The following is a 14,253-nucleotide window of genomic DNA, read 5'->3' on the forward strand; positions in this document are numbered from 1 at the left end:
CACTGTGCCTACTAAATAAGTCCCACAGTGCCATGTCTACACTTTTTCTGAACACCCCCAGAGATGGTGACTCCACCACTTCCCTGGGCAGCTTGATCGAATGCTTCATCACTCTGTCAGCAAAGAAATGTTTCCTAACTAACCAGTCTAAACCTCTCCTGATGCACCTTGAGGCCATTTCCTCTCATCTTATTGGTGGATACTTGTGTTTAGTAGAAAATATTCAAATAGTATTTTTGCTTCTTGCTTGAAAGCACAAAAGCAACAGTCAGAGGGAAGATAGAAACTCAACTTGGCTCAACCTCCCTGCCCTATGGATATCCCAGCTTAATCTTGAGGATTCAGCACTGTAGTTAATTACTTTTGAATACAAGGGCAATGAGATGCTGCACCCTGACAAGTGAATGTACATCTGACATCTAAAGCTCTGTGACACAGTCTCTGTGAGTCAAGGGACAGCTGGTGGGTGCTCAGTGCTGGCTGGAAGAAGGTGGCTCAAGCGCAGAGCTCAGCCTCCCAGAAAAATCCACTCACTTGGTCTCAGTGTTATGCTGACAGAGACCAAAGCTTTATAACTAGTTTTGGTGGCAGACAAAGCAAGTTCAAATCTGCCTTCAAAATACCGACTAGATACAGCTGCAAGTACAACAGCTTTTCATGTTCACATATCATCCTTAACAGAAGGGTGGCAATTTCTATAGCAAACAGGAATAACGGTGACATAAACAAAAGTCACAGTAATCTGAAGCGCTTTCTGTTAGGGTGAAGGAAGATAATATTTATAGACTGAAAGATGCCCCACCAAAACCATCAAAGATGGTTTATTCTTCTGCATCTAATAGTTACATCTCTTTCCTGCCTAAAAAAAAATGGCAACTTATCTAGCAAGACCTAGTATTTTACCCTCATTTCTTGTTCCCTTGTTTTTACCTACACAAGGTTTAAAAAAAAAAAATTATTTCATTATTTCAGTGACAGTAATTAGAAAGAGGAAACAATTGCCTTCTAATTCTGTCTGTGCACACTGACATACTGCATGACCTTGAGCAAGTCACTCACTTTGTGACTCAGTTTACTGATCTGTGACTCATGGATTAGAACCTGAAGCCCCTGATGTAGGTTTTTAAAGGCTTAATTTGTGACTGCAGAGCATGCTGAAATCCCAGAATAAAAACTATTAAACATAAGACATCGAGAAGAATGTATTCTGGCCATTCTTTTGTAATATTTGCTTTGAAAGAAAATAGTGGAGCATCTCTATGTTAAACTCTTGTTGCACTTGCAGAAAACTATCTTACCAGTACAGTTCAGATGCTAACCAGGCCCCAGAAGCATCTGTTTAAAGCACTGCCTCCCCAGCTTCCCAGCAACAAGTGAGGATGAATAATCCTAAGGATTTCAAACACGTAAAACCAGTATTAAGAGAATGTCTCCAATTAGGTGTCATATGCATATACTGCATACATAATACACATGCTAATGGCATGTGTTATTATATATGCATGGTATATTAAGTAGCAATGATTTATTGTAAACAGATTCGTGATCCCTTTATAAGCAGAGCTGCCACAATAGCAGATCATGTTGTCCTGCAGTGCTGCGTGCACTGACAAGCTTTTATTTACTACGATGAACTTTTCATGAAAATCTCTCTGGCAGAGAGATTCTCTGACAAGTTGAAGTCTTCACTTCACGCTGCAAGCTGTCTTTTATATATCTTGAAGCTGGAAAAGAACTGGCAGTCTCTGTCCAGAGGGATGAGTGGTGCTGTATACATATAGTCGAGTCAAAGGACTATGACTGTGACTCTCTAATCGAGTTTCTTTATGCTGCTAAAAGTTCTTGTTGTCTGACTGTATGATAAGTTAGCTTTGAAAGTATATAAAGAAAGAATGCCTGAGGAACTAGAAAAAACAAACTTGATATGTCACCATAAATAATAGTTATTATGTCAAAGCATGGTGTCTCTCTCTCTCTAAAATGCAACTGTCCCAATTACTCTGTGGCCTAATCAGACCTATGTGGGAAACTGTTATCGATGGTTCTCAGCAACCATCTGAAAGGGATGAAAGGGAGAATGTCTCTACTCTCTCAGGACTGGGAGAAGGAAAACATTAGAGCTTAGCTAGAGGAGAGCTCACAAGATGCGATCCAAAGCACGTTTGACACCAGAGATCTTAAAGAGAGAAAAAACAAGACATGGTAAAGCAGCAGACAAAAGCTTGCAAATGTTTGTCTTCCGCAAGAACTTCCTCAAGAACACTCTGCTCTATGTAAACAAGGAAGTTTCCCCTCTTCTTTGTTAATCTCAACCACAAAATGAGCTGCAGAAGTCATTACTTGCTTATTAACATTTAATAAGGCCAGAAACACAAAATATTGAGGTATAAAATTGGAACAACTCAGGAGCTGCAAGAAAATGCAGGTTCCTGCCATCAGCAGGAAGGGGGATGATCTCACCTGTATGACCTAGAGAGCTAGAGGATAACTCTTTTAAGCATCAGCTGTTAACTGCTGGCAATAAGATACTGATTCTAAAGAACTAAGTCTCTATTAAATGATTTCTTCGCTTTTCAAACATTGGTTTGACCATATTCAAGACCTAAGTGCTCAAAGCCCTAAGGAATCTGATCTGACCTCACAACTGGCTCTGCTTTGAGCAGGAGGCTGGAATAGATGAGTGCTCAATGTATCTTCTGAGCTGAATGATTCAATACTTCTTTTTAATTGTTTTCATAATGTTGTGCTTTTATCTGTCATTGCCCCATGAACAGTTTTTATATAGCTTCTCTCCTGAGCTTCAAATGAAGCAGGAATGTGCAACCAGTTTGCAATATTAAATCATTTGTTTAAACAGTGAAACCTGTACCTGTTACTGAAATGAGGCAAACCACAAATGACTTTTGAAGAGAACCACGAAAGTGGTTCCTGTGTTCTACAAAGTGACACATGTAAAGGAGGCAGTGAACTCCAGAAGTTTCTTTCCCATCTGTTAGCACCTTTCTTGTTACTATATCAACAAAAGCACAGCACCCCTTCTCCAATCTAGAGGCCATCCAGAACCAAATAAAACTGCTACAAAAAGATGAGTCTTTATGTGTGAAAACATTTCAGGACTTACTTATCCACCCTGTTCAGGCACAAACGCTGAACTAGGAGTTGGACTCAACGATCCTTGTGGGTCCCTTCCAACTCAGGTCATTCCATGATTCTATGAACTTCCCCAGCAGATTCTTTGCTGAAAGCAATACAATCATTTCAAATGTTTAAAAAAAAAAAATCAAGTTTAGAAGAATTAGAGTGGCTTTGTGCATTCATCATCTCTCCAATTTCCATGTCAGGTCTGCTTAGTTTGAGCTGAAGAAGTCAGACCTTTCAGTTCAGCTCAGATGAACTGGGTTCTGTCAGCCTTATGCACTGTTGACAACAGTAAAGCTCTGCAAGTCAAATGAAGGTCTTAAAACTGCTCAATCCCATTAACCTTCATTTGCACACTCAGATGTGCCCTTGCTAAAGCTTAATTAGCAAACATTCTGCAGATGGAGAAATACTCCCATTCCTTTCTCTGTTTTGTATTAAATCCACAATGTGCAAGAATTAAACCATAATTTCAGGAGACATACTGCTTTAAAGATGCACACAGGGACAGGGCAGTTTAAAGGTGATCTTTCTCATGATGCTTTTTCTGGTGCAGAATGATGCTTGGATATAACTCACATGCTTAATGCTCCCACTTGACACCACACTAGCAAAAACCTCGCTGATGTCAACTTCATTTAGATTGCCTGTCCCTGTTCCCATGCTCTAAGTATATATACCTAAGCAGCCCCAAAAGATTTTTTTTTTGCGGTTCTTGTTGCTAAAGATAATTTCTCTGTGTGGAATTTTATTCTGAAGAACTTCAACAGCTTTTGTAAAGGAAAGACCATCTTCCTCCACACCATGCACTAAGGAAACGAGATACTCACAAAGGATAGTTCTTAATATGCATATGAACTATCAGCTGCAGAGCTTTAGATCAATTCATTAGTTATAAAGCATTCATATATAATATCACATTAAATGGTATTAACCAGAGAATGGCTCATTTAATATCTCAGTTCCCTGCCTTCCCATTGTATCCCTCATGCAAATATTCCTCATCACTCTACTCCAACACTTATTTTCATTCTCCTCCCTCTTTTTGCTTTCACAGGAAGATATCTCTCACCATTGAAACACCACCACCCCCGCCCTCCCCTCAAGATAAAAAAAGACTATTATGAGTTTGGATGATTCGGATCTCCCAGAATTTTAATAGCCCGAAGAGCAGTGTTTTCACAAATGATACCCTGTATGCGTACAGCTCTACAGTTTATACTAGTTTAAAAACTCTTATTACTGTTTGATAAAACAGCAAGAATTAACCAAAGGGCCAGAAGGGACCACACAAGTACACTCCATCCTCATTTTAAGACATTGACAGTAGGTGAAAGGGATGGAGAACTTGGCCTCTTTCATCTCCAGAATTGTTGCTGAAGAAGGAGGAAGGGTTTGCTGCTGTTCCCACAGAACTCACCAGCCTGCAGACAGGTGTACCCTGTCTCACTGGTACAGAAAATACCTCTGCTCATCCAGAGTGTTTTAAAGCTATGCCCAATTTACCCTTTGTCATTTCCCTTAACAGGAAAAAGAAAATTAAACTTCAGAGGTATAACTATCATCAATAACAACTTCAGTCTATTCCACCCTCCCCCATACACTCTTATTTTTAAAGTGTATTTTGAATATGTATAGTTGACCACAGAAGGAAAAAATGTAGATTTGACATGGTTATCTAATGGGGAATTCTCACATTGGCTATTATAAACCAACTCAAGACATCACAGAGCAGTTTACTGCTTGTGTTGTTTATGCAGCCCTAGGTAATTGCCAGATAAACTGAACTGCAATTGCAGCTCTGTCTAACAGATAGTTCAGATAAAACGTCTGGATGGCAAAAATCAACAAAATCCCATAATCAGAGATAAATGTTTTACAGAGTAACTGAGCCATGACAAGAAAACATGAAACCCTCATCTAATCCGCCCCCATAAATGAAACCTTCCCCAAACCTAAATCTTTTACACAAAGACTCCACGCAGACCTCTTTCAACTTGGATCTTATTGCAAACATTGAACCATATGCTTAACCTTAAACATGCAAACAACTATTTGCAAGCTTTAATCAATGCCTTGCTGCAAGGAAATTACTGATGGGTTTGTATCAGATGATTACTTTGAAGCGTGAGTCACTGGAAAAGACGTAGATTTTGATCTTTATGTGGTTGATCCTATTTATGCACAAAATCAACATCTTATAAAATGTATTTATCTAATGGTTATCTTTCCAGTCACCGTTCATGCTTGGAGTTCTCTAAAAAGAAATAACTGCTTGCTCTCTCTCTCCGTTTTAAACCTCTTCCCCTAAAATATAGAAGAGCATTAGCACAAAGGAGTTTATAGAACACAACATATGCACAAAACACTCTTCTAATATGGTCTCTGATTTAAAACACATACTCTAGTGACAACAAAAAGCCAAGTCAAATCAAATCTCTGACTTCAGAAAAGACATGTTTCAGTTTAAGAGAAAATTGTATTCATCATTCTAAATAGTGATTTATCATTTACCGAAGAAAGAAGAGTGCAAAACAAAGCTGATATGCAGAAGGTAATGAAATACTCCTCAGGTTCTCTCTAGTGCGGATCTTAACTTCTTAGAAATTAACACAACATGTGGTACACATGGTGGAAAAAACAAGGGAAACCATTCTCCAGCAGATCAGTACTAAGAGGTAACAATTTAAAGCAATACAATTTACTATGTGTTTTAGTATCAAAACCCCAACATTCAGACAAAAGATAACCAAAAAGCATCTTAATAAACTTGCAGCTGTGCAGGGGAATAAGATGAATGGGATTATGTTTTTTTTTCCCCAAAGAGTGACAAGTATATCCTAGAAACACTTGCTCAAAGACAAATACATACACAGGCACAACCCCCCCACCCCCCACCTTCTGCAGAACCACATTACATTCAATTAAAGCTCCAAGCCACAGTTACCATCATTTTAGTAAAGAGAAAACTGCAATTTCATACGCTTTTACAGTCCAGCTCTCAACCCCCTGCTGCCAGCACAGCACTTACAGAAGCCTGGGTCTGTTTCTGTGCAGCTTCTCTCCCTTCCCCTCATCTGCTTTGTTACTCTCCGAGACCTGCTGGCAAAACGGAGATGGTTCGGTGTCCTGACAGGAGGCAAGAGAAGGGGCAGTACATGACTTCGGTGGTCCTTACCTTCCCCCTACTCAGAGTCTGCACATCCAGCTTCCCTGTCCAAGTTACATGGAAGGGGTTTAAAAGAGATGCTCAGAAAGCCAAAAGAGTTCAGATTTCCTTTAGAAACTGGGCTCCTTGATCCGCCTGATGCTGTTGACACTAAGGTGAGCATTTGACAAGAGGAAGGAGGGATTGTTAGAGAGCATCAAAGGCAGGAGACTGGGAGATGGGGTTTCCTCTGCCTAGATGTGACGCTCCTTCCTGCCTACTCCCTTGGCTGGAGAAGAAACAAAATGGAGCCTAGGAGGGAGGGAGGGAGGGAGATAATCCTGCGGCTTCATCTGATTAGAGAAACTAGGCCTGTGCAGAGCCAGCGATGCCGCCAGGGAAGCACAGGGAGGGGAGGCAAAGAGGGGCAGGAAGAGGAGGAGCAGAGAGGGAGGAATAGAAATGATGAGGGGAAAAAGGTAATTATAAAAGGTATACAAAGGAACAAGCACCTGAGCTAAGCCCCCCGGATGTGTTCAATTCCTGTCCTTATATAAACGTGAAATGCTCAGTAGGAAACACCCAGTGCTTCCAGTAATCTGGAGTAACCAAAAAAAAGCACCCCCAAAGCCCCAAGCCCAGAGTGCATCAGGTGAACAGGGATGGACTGGGAACAAGGATGTCCCAAAGGACTGAAAAGAGGGAGATTGTTTGTGCTGAGTAGGGAAAAACAGAAAAGCAGCGTGCTACACATAGTTATCGAGTTTGTCATGGGCAGGACACAATTTAGAACAAACTTGCTATTGGAAGTCATTTTCCAGACCCTGTTTCCACTGACTAAGACAAAAATCTTAGTTGAACCAAAGTGACTTTAAAAGAGCATGTGTCAGCACACACATCTGGGCGCCCGCAGCCATGGCCTCGGTTGCCCTTCCCCAGGTCCTTCCCTCCCTCCCGCAGGCACTTCTGGGCTCCCAGCTGCCCACCTCCCTGTGTCCAGCCTCATCACCGCACACCCTGGGGATCCCCAGACTGCAGGAAGCTGCAGCTGCTCTGGCCCTCGCTGCATGCAAGGGTGAAGGCAGCACAATGTCCTCACCCGTGCCCTCACACAGGGGCTCCCCTGAGGGCACTCTCAGGGTGCTGGGGATGCTGCTCCTGAGCATCTCCTGCCCCATCCTTCCCCCAGCAGGGAAAGCCTGCCTCCAGGACCCAGGCATCCAGGTCCCTCCAAGCTGCCAGGTGTGATCCGTGGTGCACTGGGGGAATGTCAAGTCTTGCCCTCCTCTGTGGGGACCCATTTCTGTGAAGAATCTCACTTTTATCAGCTGCCTCACTCGGTCCTTTCCCTGGCACTACTTTTTGTCCCCACATTGAAAGCTGCTTTTATTTGCTTCTGGCCTATTGGGTAACCTGATCTAGAGGGAGGCGTCCCTGCCCATAGCAGGGGGATTGGACCTAGATGATCTTTGAGGTCCCTTCCAACCCTAATTATTCTATGATTCTGTTCCCCTCCATTCACAGAGGAGGCCGATTGAACCACTGATGGGGCAAAGAGAAGGATACCAAAATATCAGAAAATAACACTTTCAAGTCCTCTTTCTTGCTGTTCACACCTTTCCTGTAAAACACAACATTCTCACCTTGTCCCCAAGCCATCTCTCAGTACCCTGCATCACGCCTAGCTCAGCTGGGAAAGGGGGACCAAGCCCCGCACCTCTCAATGCTTTTAGGAACATAAGATTGCTCCCTCAGACTTCAAAATGGGCTGCAAAACCCAGTCATTTCCTATGTGCTGCCAGGCTTTGTTCCCAAGCCCACCCCACGCACTCACTAACTCCCTTGGACTACAGGTCAGGAAGCATTTCTGGGGTTAACAACCACACAGGGCTCAGCAGTACCTTACTGGCTGCTTTATTTTACTTGCCACGTTTATTATAGCAATGAAGCAGAGTAGGCACTTGAAGTCAGCTGTTTGTGCTGACCTTGTGCATCTTTACTGCAGGTCCAGAAACAGAAACTCGTCGAGCGCATCCCTTCCCGTCTTATCAGCGTTCCTGGCAGCCCAGGATCATGACCAGGCAACTCTCCCCACGATGAGATAGGACTGCAATGGTGCTGCAGGGAAAGGACAACTCTGCAGCATTTTGGTTCCTTTTTTATTCCAGCAAAATACCTTTGGCTGACATAATGAGAGACACCCCTGGCACTTGTAGCTATTGCAACTTTGTTCTATGGGTGCCAGCAGCTGGCTGTGGAAAAACTCAGCGTATGACCCTTCCAGTCAAATGCAGCTTCCAAACTTGCCCTAAATTGCCCAAATTATGTACTAAGAACTTACCAAGGACATAATGTAAGGATGATATTACATTTCTCTTTTTCTTTAAACCCTCTACATGAGGGTCTTGTCCTGGATTTGCTAAGCCCAGCAAGGTCGACTGTTTTCACTAAAAGCGTCAAAAGGTCCTTCCTAAAAGAACTTTTACATCAACAGGCTACACATCTGGGCATCCCTAACAGTGCCATTGGCATACAGCTTTTTAATTTTACCTTTAATGAGAAAAGGTATAATGATGGATGAGGCTTTGAGCAACTCGATCCAGTGGCAAGTGTCCCTGTCTATGACAGGTGGTTTGGAAATGAATGATTTTTAACATCCCTTCCAACTCAAACCATTCTGTGGTTCTATGGTTCTATATCTCCAGTCCAAATTTGGAAAATTTATTCTGTATCTTTCTTTAGCAAAGCTGACAGAGGAAACAGAGAAGTTAATAGCCTACAGATACATTAGACAAACTCCAGACATTGTTGATTGATTTCTTTTGGGAAAGAAGAGAAACATTGCTTTCTAATGGGATTTTTGCAGAACAGTTCTGCCACTGTTTCTCAGCCAGACTAGCATTCATGTTTCCTAAAAACTCCGCACAGGGTTTAAACGTGCAAGAATGCATTTAACTTGAAGAAATTAAGGTCTTGCACTCAGTCATGGAAAAGAGCTTTCAAAATTACTATTATATTTACTGTTTGGGTGCTTGAAGATCAGAAGAAAGCAAGTCACCAGCCCCATGATGTTCAGTCATCGCATGTGAGGACAGGCAGTTAGCTCTGCTTGCCTGCTGAAGAAGAGAACCACCAGGCAGAGCTGTTAGAACCAGAGGCCGGGTTTTGACACCTCAGCCTCCATCCAGGAGGATTCAAGAGAAAAGCAGCACAGTGGGAAAACCATCCTGATACCCTGGTTCCTCCGTGTGAGACCTAAAAACCTCTGTTGAAGCCCCTCCACTGTCTCCTTCCCATTTATAACACTGCAGCCTGTTCTTGCCCTACCTGGACGTTTGCAGTAACTTTTTCATGCCAGGCAGGGCGATTTGGACCTGCTCAGACTGTAATTGCTGAACTTCTCCATCAGCCTTGGACTCCCTGAGCTCTGCTGCTGGCAGAGCTGCTCTTTGAGGCAGCAGGACCAAGTGCCCCTAAGGGGAGAGTGCCCTGCTGGAAGTGCCTTTTCGAACAGACTCACAAAAACGCTGCTTTAATTTGTTTATCTATGTCTGTCTAGGGGCTCTCTTTGCAAAGCCTGGAAGGTTGATATTTGCTGTCGGTTGATTCAAAGCCACTTAAGCCAGTGAAACCACACCTGCAACCAGGCTGATTTTAGCTTAATGCATTGCTGGAATATGTTCTAGTCTACAACAATAATGTAGCCCCCAGGAATCATGTGCTGGCTTGTGGGTAACCCTGAATGTCATCTGCCACAGTCAATTTGGATCAGGTCTTGGATATTTCTTTTGTAAAGTATTTTTGAAGAGTAACAGCCCTTTAGCACAGTCTGAGAAAGCCTTAAAGATAATAACTAATGCCAAACCTAACTTTTACTATGCATCTAACCAGTCAGAAGCTCTCCACTTTGCTGCTAGCCCCTTACTGAAACTGGCATTCTGTATGCAGTGCCAGGTGTTCGGTTTTTCCTTATGCTCAGATACCTAAAATAATTCCAATCAGTCCAGTACAGGAGCTAGCAGAGCAAATGTTTTAAGGCAAGTAAAATGCATTTGAGATGGTTCAAAAATATAAAACTGACCATGACCTTCCATTTGATGTAAGAAGCCAAATTATTGCTAACATCATATTTCACAAAGAAAGCAAATATCAGATAAGCAATACTTAAAACCTTTCTAACTAAATTTTAGATAAACATGCAACAGCTGTAATTCAAAGATAATTTACAGATAGAATCCATCTGATAACATGTTAACATTCTACTTAAGCAGCCAATGCCATTTATGTAAAAATGCTTAGCTTATTAAAAATATCTGCAACTCTAGACCATAGTCTGATGTATAGGAGTTGTTATATTTCAGAAAATGAGGTCTTCTCAAATTCTCAGACCCCCCCCTGTACTGACTGACTAAGAACTAGACCCAGAAAGTAGTGTTTAGATCTAATAATCCTCAGAATCATGACCTACATCTATTGCCATTTCATAGTTGGGTTAGAAGGGACCTTAAAGTCCATCCAGTTCCAGCCTCCTGCCATGGGCAGGGACACCTCCCACTGGATCAAGTTGCTCGAAGTCTCATTCAACCTGGTCTTGAACACTTCTAAAGATGGGGCAGCTGCAGCTTCTCCGGGCAAGCTGTGCCAGAGCCTCACCAGCCTCACAGGAAAACATATCTTCTTAATATCTCATCTAAATTTCCTCTCTTTCACCTTAAAACCACCACCCCTTGTTCTGTCCCTGCACTCCCTGATAAAGAGTCCCTCCTCAGCTTTTCTGTAGCCCCTTTCAGGTACTGGAAGGTCGCTATAAGTTCTCCTCAGAGTCTTCTCCAGGCTGAACAACCCCAACTCTCTCAGCCTGTCCTCGTATGGGAGGTGCTCCAGCTCTCTGACTTTCCTCAAAGTGCAAACCAGCCTGTGCTATTTCTGCATTCTTTCCCTTTCTCCTACCTCTCCTGGCACCCTCAGTCTTTTCTAGTGATGGGGACAGGAGACTGGGGTCCAGTCTCTACTCTAAAGGTGCTTTATTCCTTTAATCTAATGAACTTTCTGGGTTACAAAAACTGAGACTGAGTTTCCCCTGGAGATCCTTATTGCCCGAGTTGCATGACAAAGCACATGATAGCCTAATGCTGCTGTTAAAAAGCACTAACAACCTTAGTCTTTAAGGACTCCCTTATCATATATTGAAGGTGGACAGATCAATGGAAAAAAATGCCATTTTTATACACCTTATTAAGGATATGTCAAGGCCAGGGGCTTCAATACTTTTCTTAAAAAAAGAAGAGCTGTCAGACATATTTAGAGTGTTTATATCCATTGACTTCTGCTTCTTCTGCCTCGGAGAAGATAACTGCTGGTTAGCCCAATTGGAGCAAGTATGTGCTATGAATAATCATCTATCCTGCAATTTTATTTTTATGTGAAAAGGAAGATGATTTGTGTGGGTTTATCTCATCTGTTCATTTTAGAAAGCCATTATGAAATTTGCCAGGTCATCTACATTCATCTTTCTTGGGGATAATGCTGTAACACTACTGACACGACTATTTTCAAGGAGCAACATAGATGCAGTACTTGCCTTTGAGAGATTAATCTTTTTGAAAGCTGTCAGGCTTTTTAGTACCATGGGAACTGATGCTTTTGAGCCATGTCATCTCCTTTCTTTCTCATATTGGATTTAAGAGCAGCTTTCTCAAGAGAGCAGACCAGTTCTTTTGCTTTTATTTTTCCCTGACAGTTTGCAAGCCAGCCTGCTGACATAAGCAATCATATATATTAGAAAGACTTGGAAAACCTCTATTTTTTTTTAATCTATAGAACAACAGCTGATTACAGAGAATCATAGAATCATAGAATAGCTTGGGTTGGAAGGTTCCTTAAAGATCATCCCGTTCCAACCCCTGCAATAAGCAGGGACACCTCCCACTGGATCAGGCTCCCCAAAGCCCCATCCAACCTGGCCTTGAACACCTGCAGGGATGGGGCAGCCACAGCTTCCCTGGGCAACGTGGGCCAGTGCCTCACCACTCCCACCGTGGAAAATTTCTTTCTAATGTCTAATCTAAATCATCCCCTCCAATTTAAAGCCACTCCCCCTCATCCTATCACTCCATGCCCTTGTACACAGTCTCTCCCCAGCTTTCTTGCAGGCCCCCTTCATGTATTGGAAGGTATATAAGATCCCTCTTTTAAGCATGTTTTGTTGTAAACCAAAGATTTCATGACATGAAACCTTGAATTTCATCTTGAATCAAGGGACTATCACATGGGCCCTCTACTCTCACTTCTCCTTTTCCCAGATCTCACTTCCTCCCACACACAACCACTGTTCTCTCCCCTGTTCTCTCCGATTGCTTAATATCGAGTAGCAGAAAACAATCAATAATTGAACAGAAAAAAAAACCTTCAAGCCAGTTTTGGGGTAGCTTTAAGCTGCCTTTCATGCAATAAGGGCTTTGGCCTTTTTGAGAATTTAATCAGATGTTTAGCTTTGCCCTGCATTTCATTGCCTGTCTCCCATCTGTTCCGTTCCTCTCAGCTGGAAAGGAGGGAAGCCAGCAGGGCTCCCAGGGCCTGTTCACAGAAAAAAAAACTCAATTCAAAACATCACTTTGAGGTGTCACTAATAATTCTGTCCCACGTGAATTGTTCACCAAGACATTGTTGCAAATTTGGATCTGAACTCTTTTCAAGTACATGTTCATGTATGTACTAAACCTCTTCAGTTTACTTTTGCAAGTGAATTTATCTTTGGACAACAAATAGAAAAGAAAGTATTGGAGTCCTTTCTAGATCCATGCTGGTTCCCAGAGCTGACTGTGTGAACAAAGCCTGCTGCAGAGGCAGGTAGCTGTGCTTCATGGGAGTCAAACATCTAAATAAAGACTTGAACTCTAATGCCTCTGTTCCCAGATGTAAAATAAAGAAAACAGTGAGAAGCTGGGGAAAGCACCAAGGAAAGCACTGTACAAAAGGAAAGTTCTGCAGCTTTGGAGAATAATTTCTGATGCTGATACACTTCGTAAAAACATAGCCCTGTAGCTCCAAGAAAGGCTTTGTTTTCCCACATGACCTGGAACATTTCTGAACAATTTTAGATCACAGTCATTTTAATGCAGTTGTCTGTTGGACCCACAGCCTGTAGATTGACTCCAGCCCACTAAAACTCATAATCCAGCCTCCCTTTCCTTGGACAATGCGCTTGGGCAGTATTTCCATCCCATACAGCTGGAGTCGTCCCATACGGGTCTCCCCGACTTCTCTCAGATGAGCTGAGAGGCTGCTAGGGAGAGACTATGATGGAAGGAAGAGAGACAGAAGACAGAAGCTTCAGGGAAGTTGAGGGAATTGGAAGAAGATTTGGATCTAGTCCCTGTTGCTGCCTATACGGGATCACCCTCAGAAAAGGCACGAACCTCGATTAAATGAAACGGAGACAAAATCATTATGCAGCCAGGGTGACAATCCAAATTAGACACAAGCTGACAGTAACAGCTCTCTATATTAAATAAGGCTTACACCAATAAGACCTATAAAGTAGTACACACAGATTTCAGAGCAGCCCCACAGCAAGGAAATAATGCTATTTCAAGTGTATTGAGTGCCAGAGGCAGTGCAGTGAGATGGGCTGTAAGCCCCAGGCTCGTTCTGCCTGCAGCAATCTGCGGGATTGACTCTGTGACAGATTGAGATGCAGTAACAGTGGTAATGCACTAAATCTTGGTCTAATCTATTAGTTTATATAACCTTTGCTCATGGACACACTGACTCATAGGCCTCAGGAATCTAAAGAAAATCTCCTTTTTTAACTCTTTCTCATCCTTCAGCCCCAAGTTGCCAAATAAACAAATAGTTCAGAGATCTCATTCATTCTCTTTGAGGAAAAATTACGTTGGTAGGGGGAAAAAGGGGTATCCACTCAAGTCTTAAATACCAGTGTACTTCTCCCCACACACAACCAAGGT

General features: G+C 42.4%; 1 protein-coding gene across 5 annotated transcripts in view; it reads right to left on the reverse strand.

Annotated features, from left to right (window-relative positions):
* GPRIN2 (G protein regulated inducer of neurite outgrowth 2) overlaps positions 1–14,253 on the reverse strand; it is a 34,330-nt gene that overhangs the window by 14,350 nt on the left and 5,727 nt on the right. Inside the window, exon 1 of one of the 5 annotated variants that reach the window (XM_069863982.1) lies at positions 6,317–6,594. The exons of 2 other annotated variants lie outside the window; for them this stretch is intronic. The gene's annotated coding sequence lies outside the window, so the exon portion shown is untranslated. Of the gene's footprint in view, positions 1–6,085; positions 6,107–6,169; positions 6,595–14,253 lie in introns of those variants that run through there. 2 more of the 5 variants (XM_069863983.1, XM_069863986.1) reach the window with 2 other exon arrangements.

Source organism: Phaenicophaeus curvirostris, chromosome 9 (assembly GCF_032191515.1).
Source record: "Phaenicophaeus curvirostris isolate KB17595 chromosome 9, BPBGC_Pcur_1.0, whole genome shotgun sequence".
Classification (NCBI taxonomy): Eukaryota; Metazoa; Chordata; class Aves; order Cuculiformes; family Cuculidae; genus Phaenicophaeus; species Phaenicophaeus curvirostris.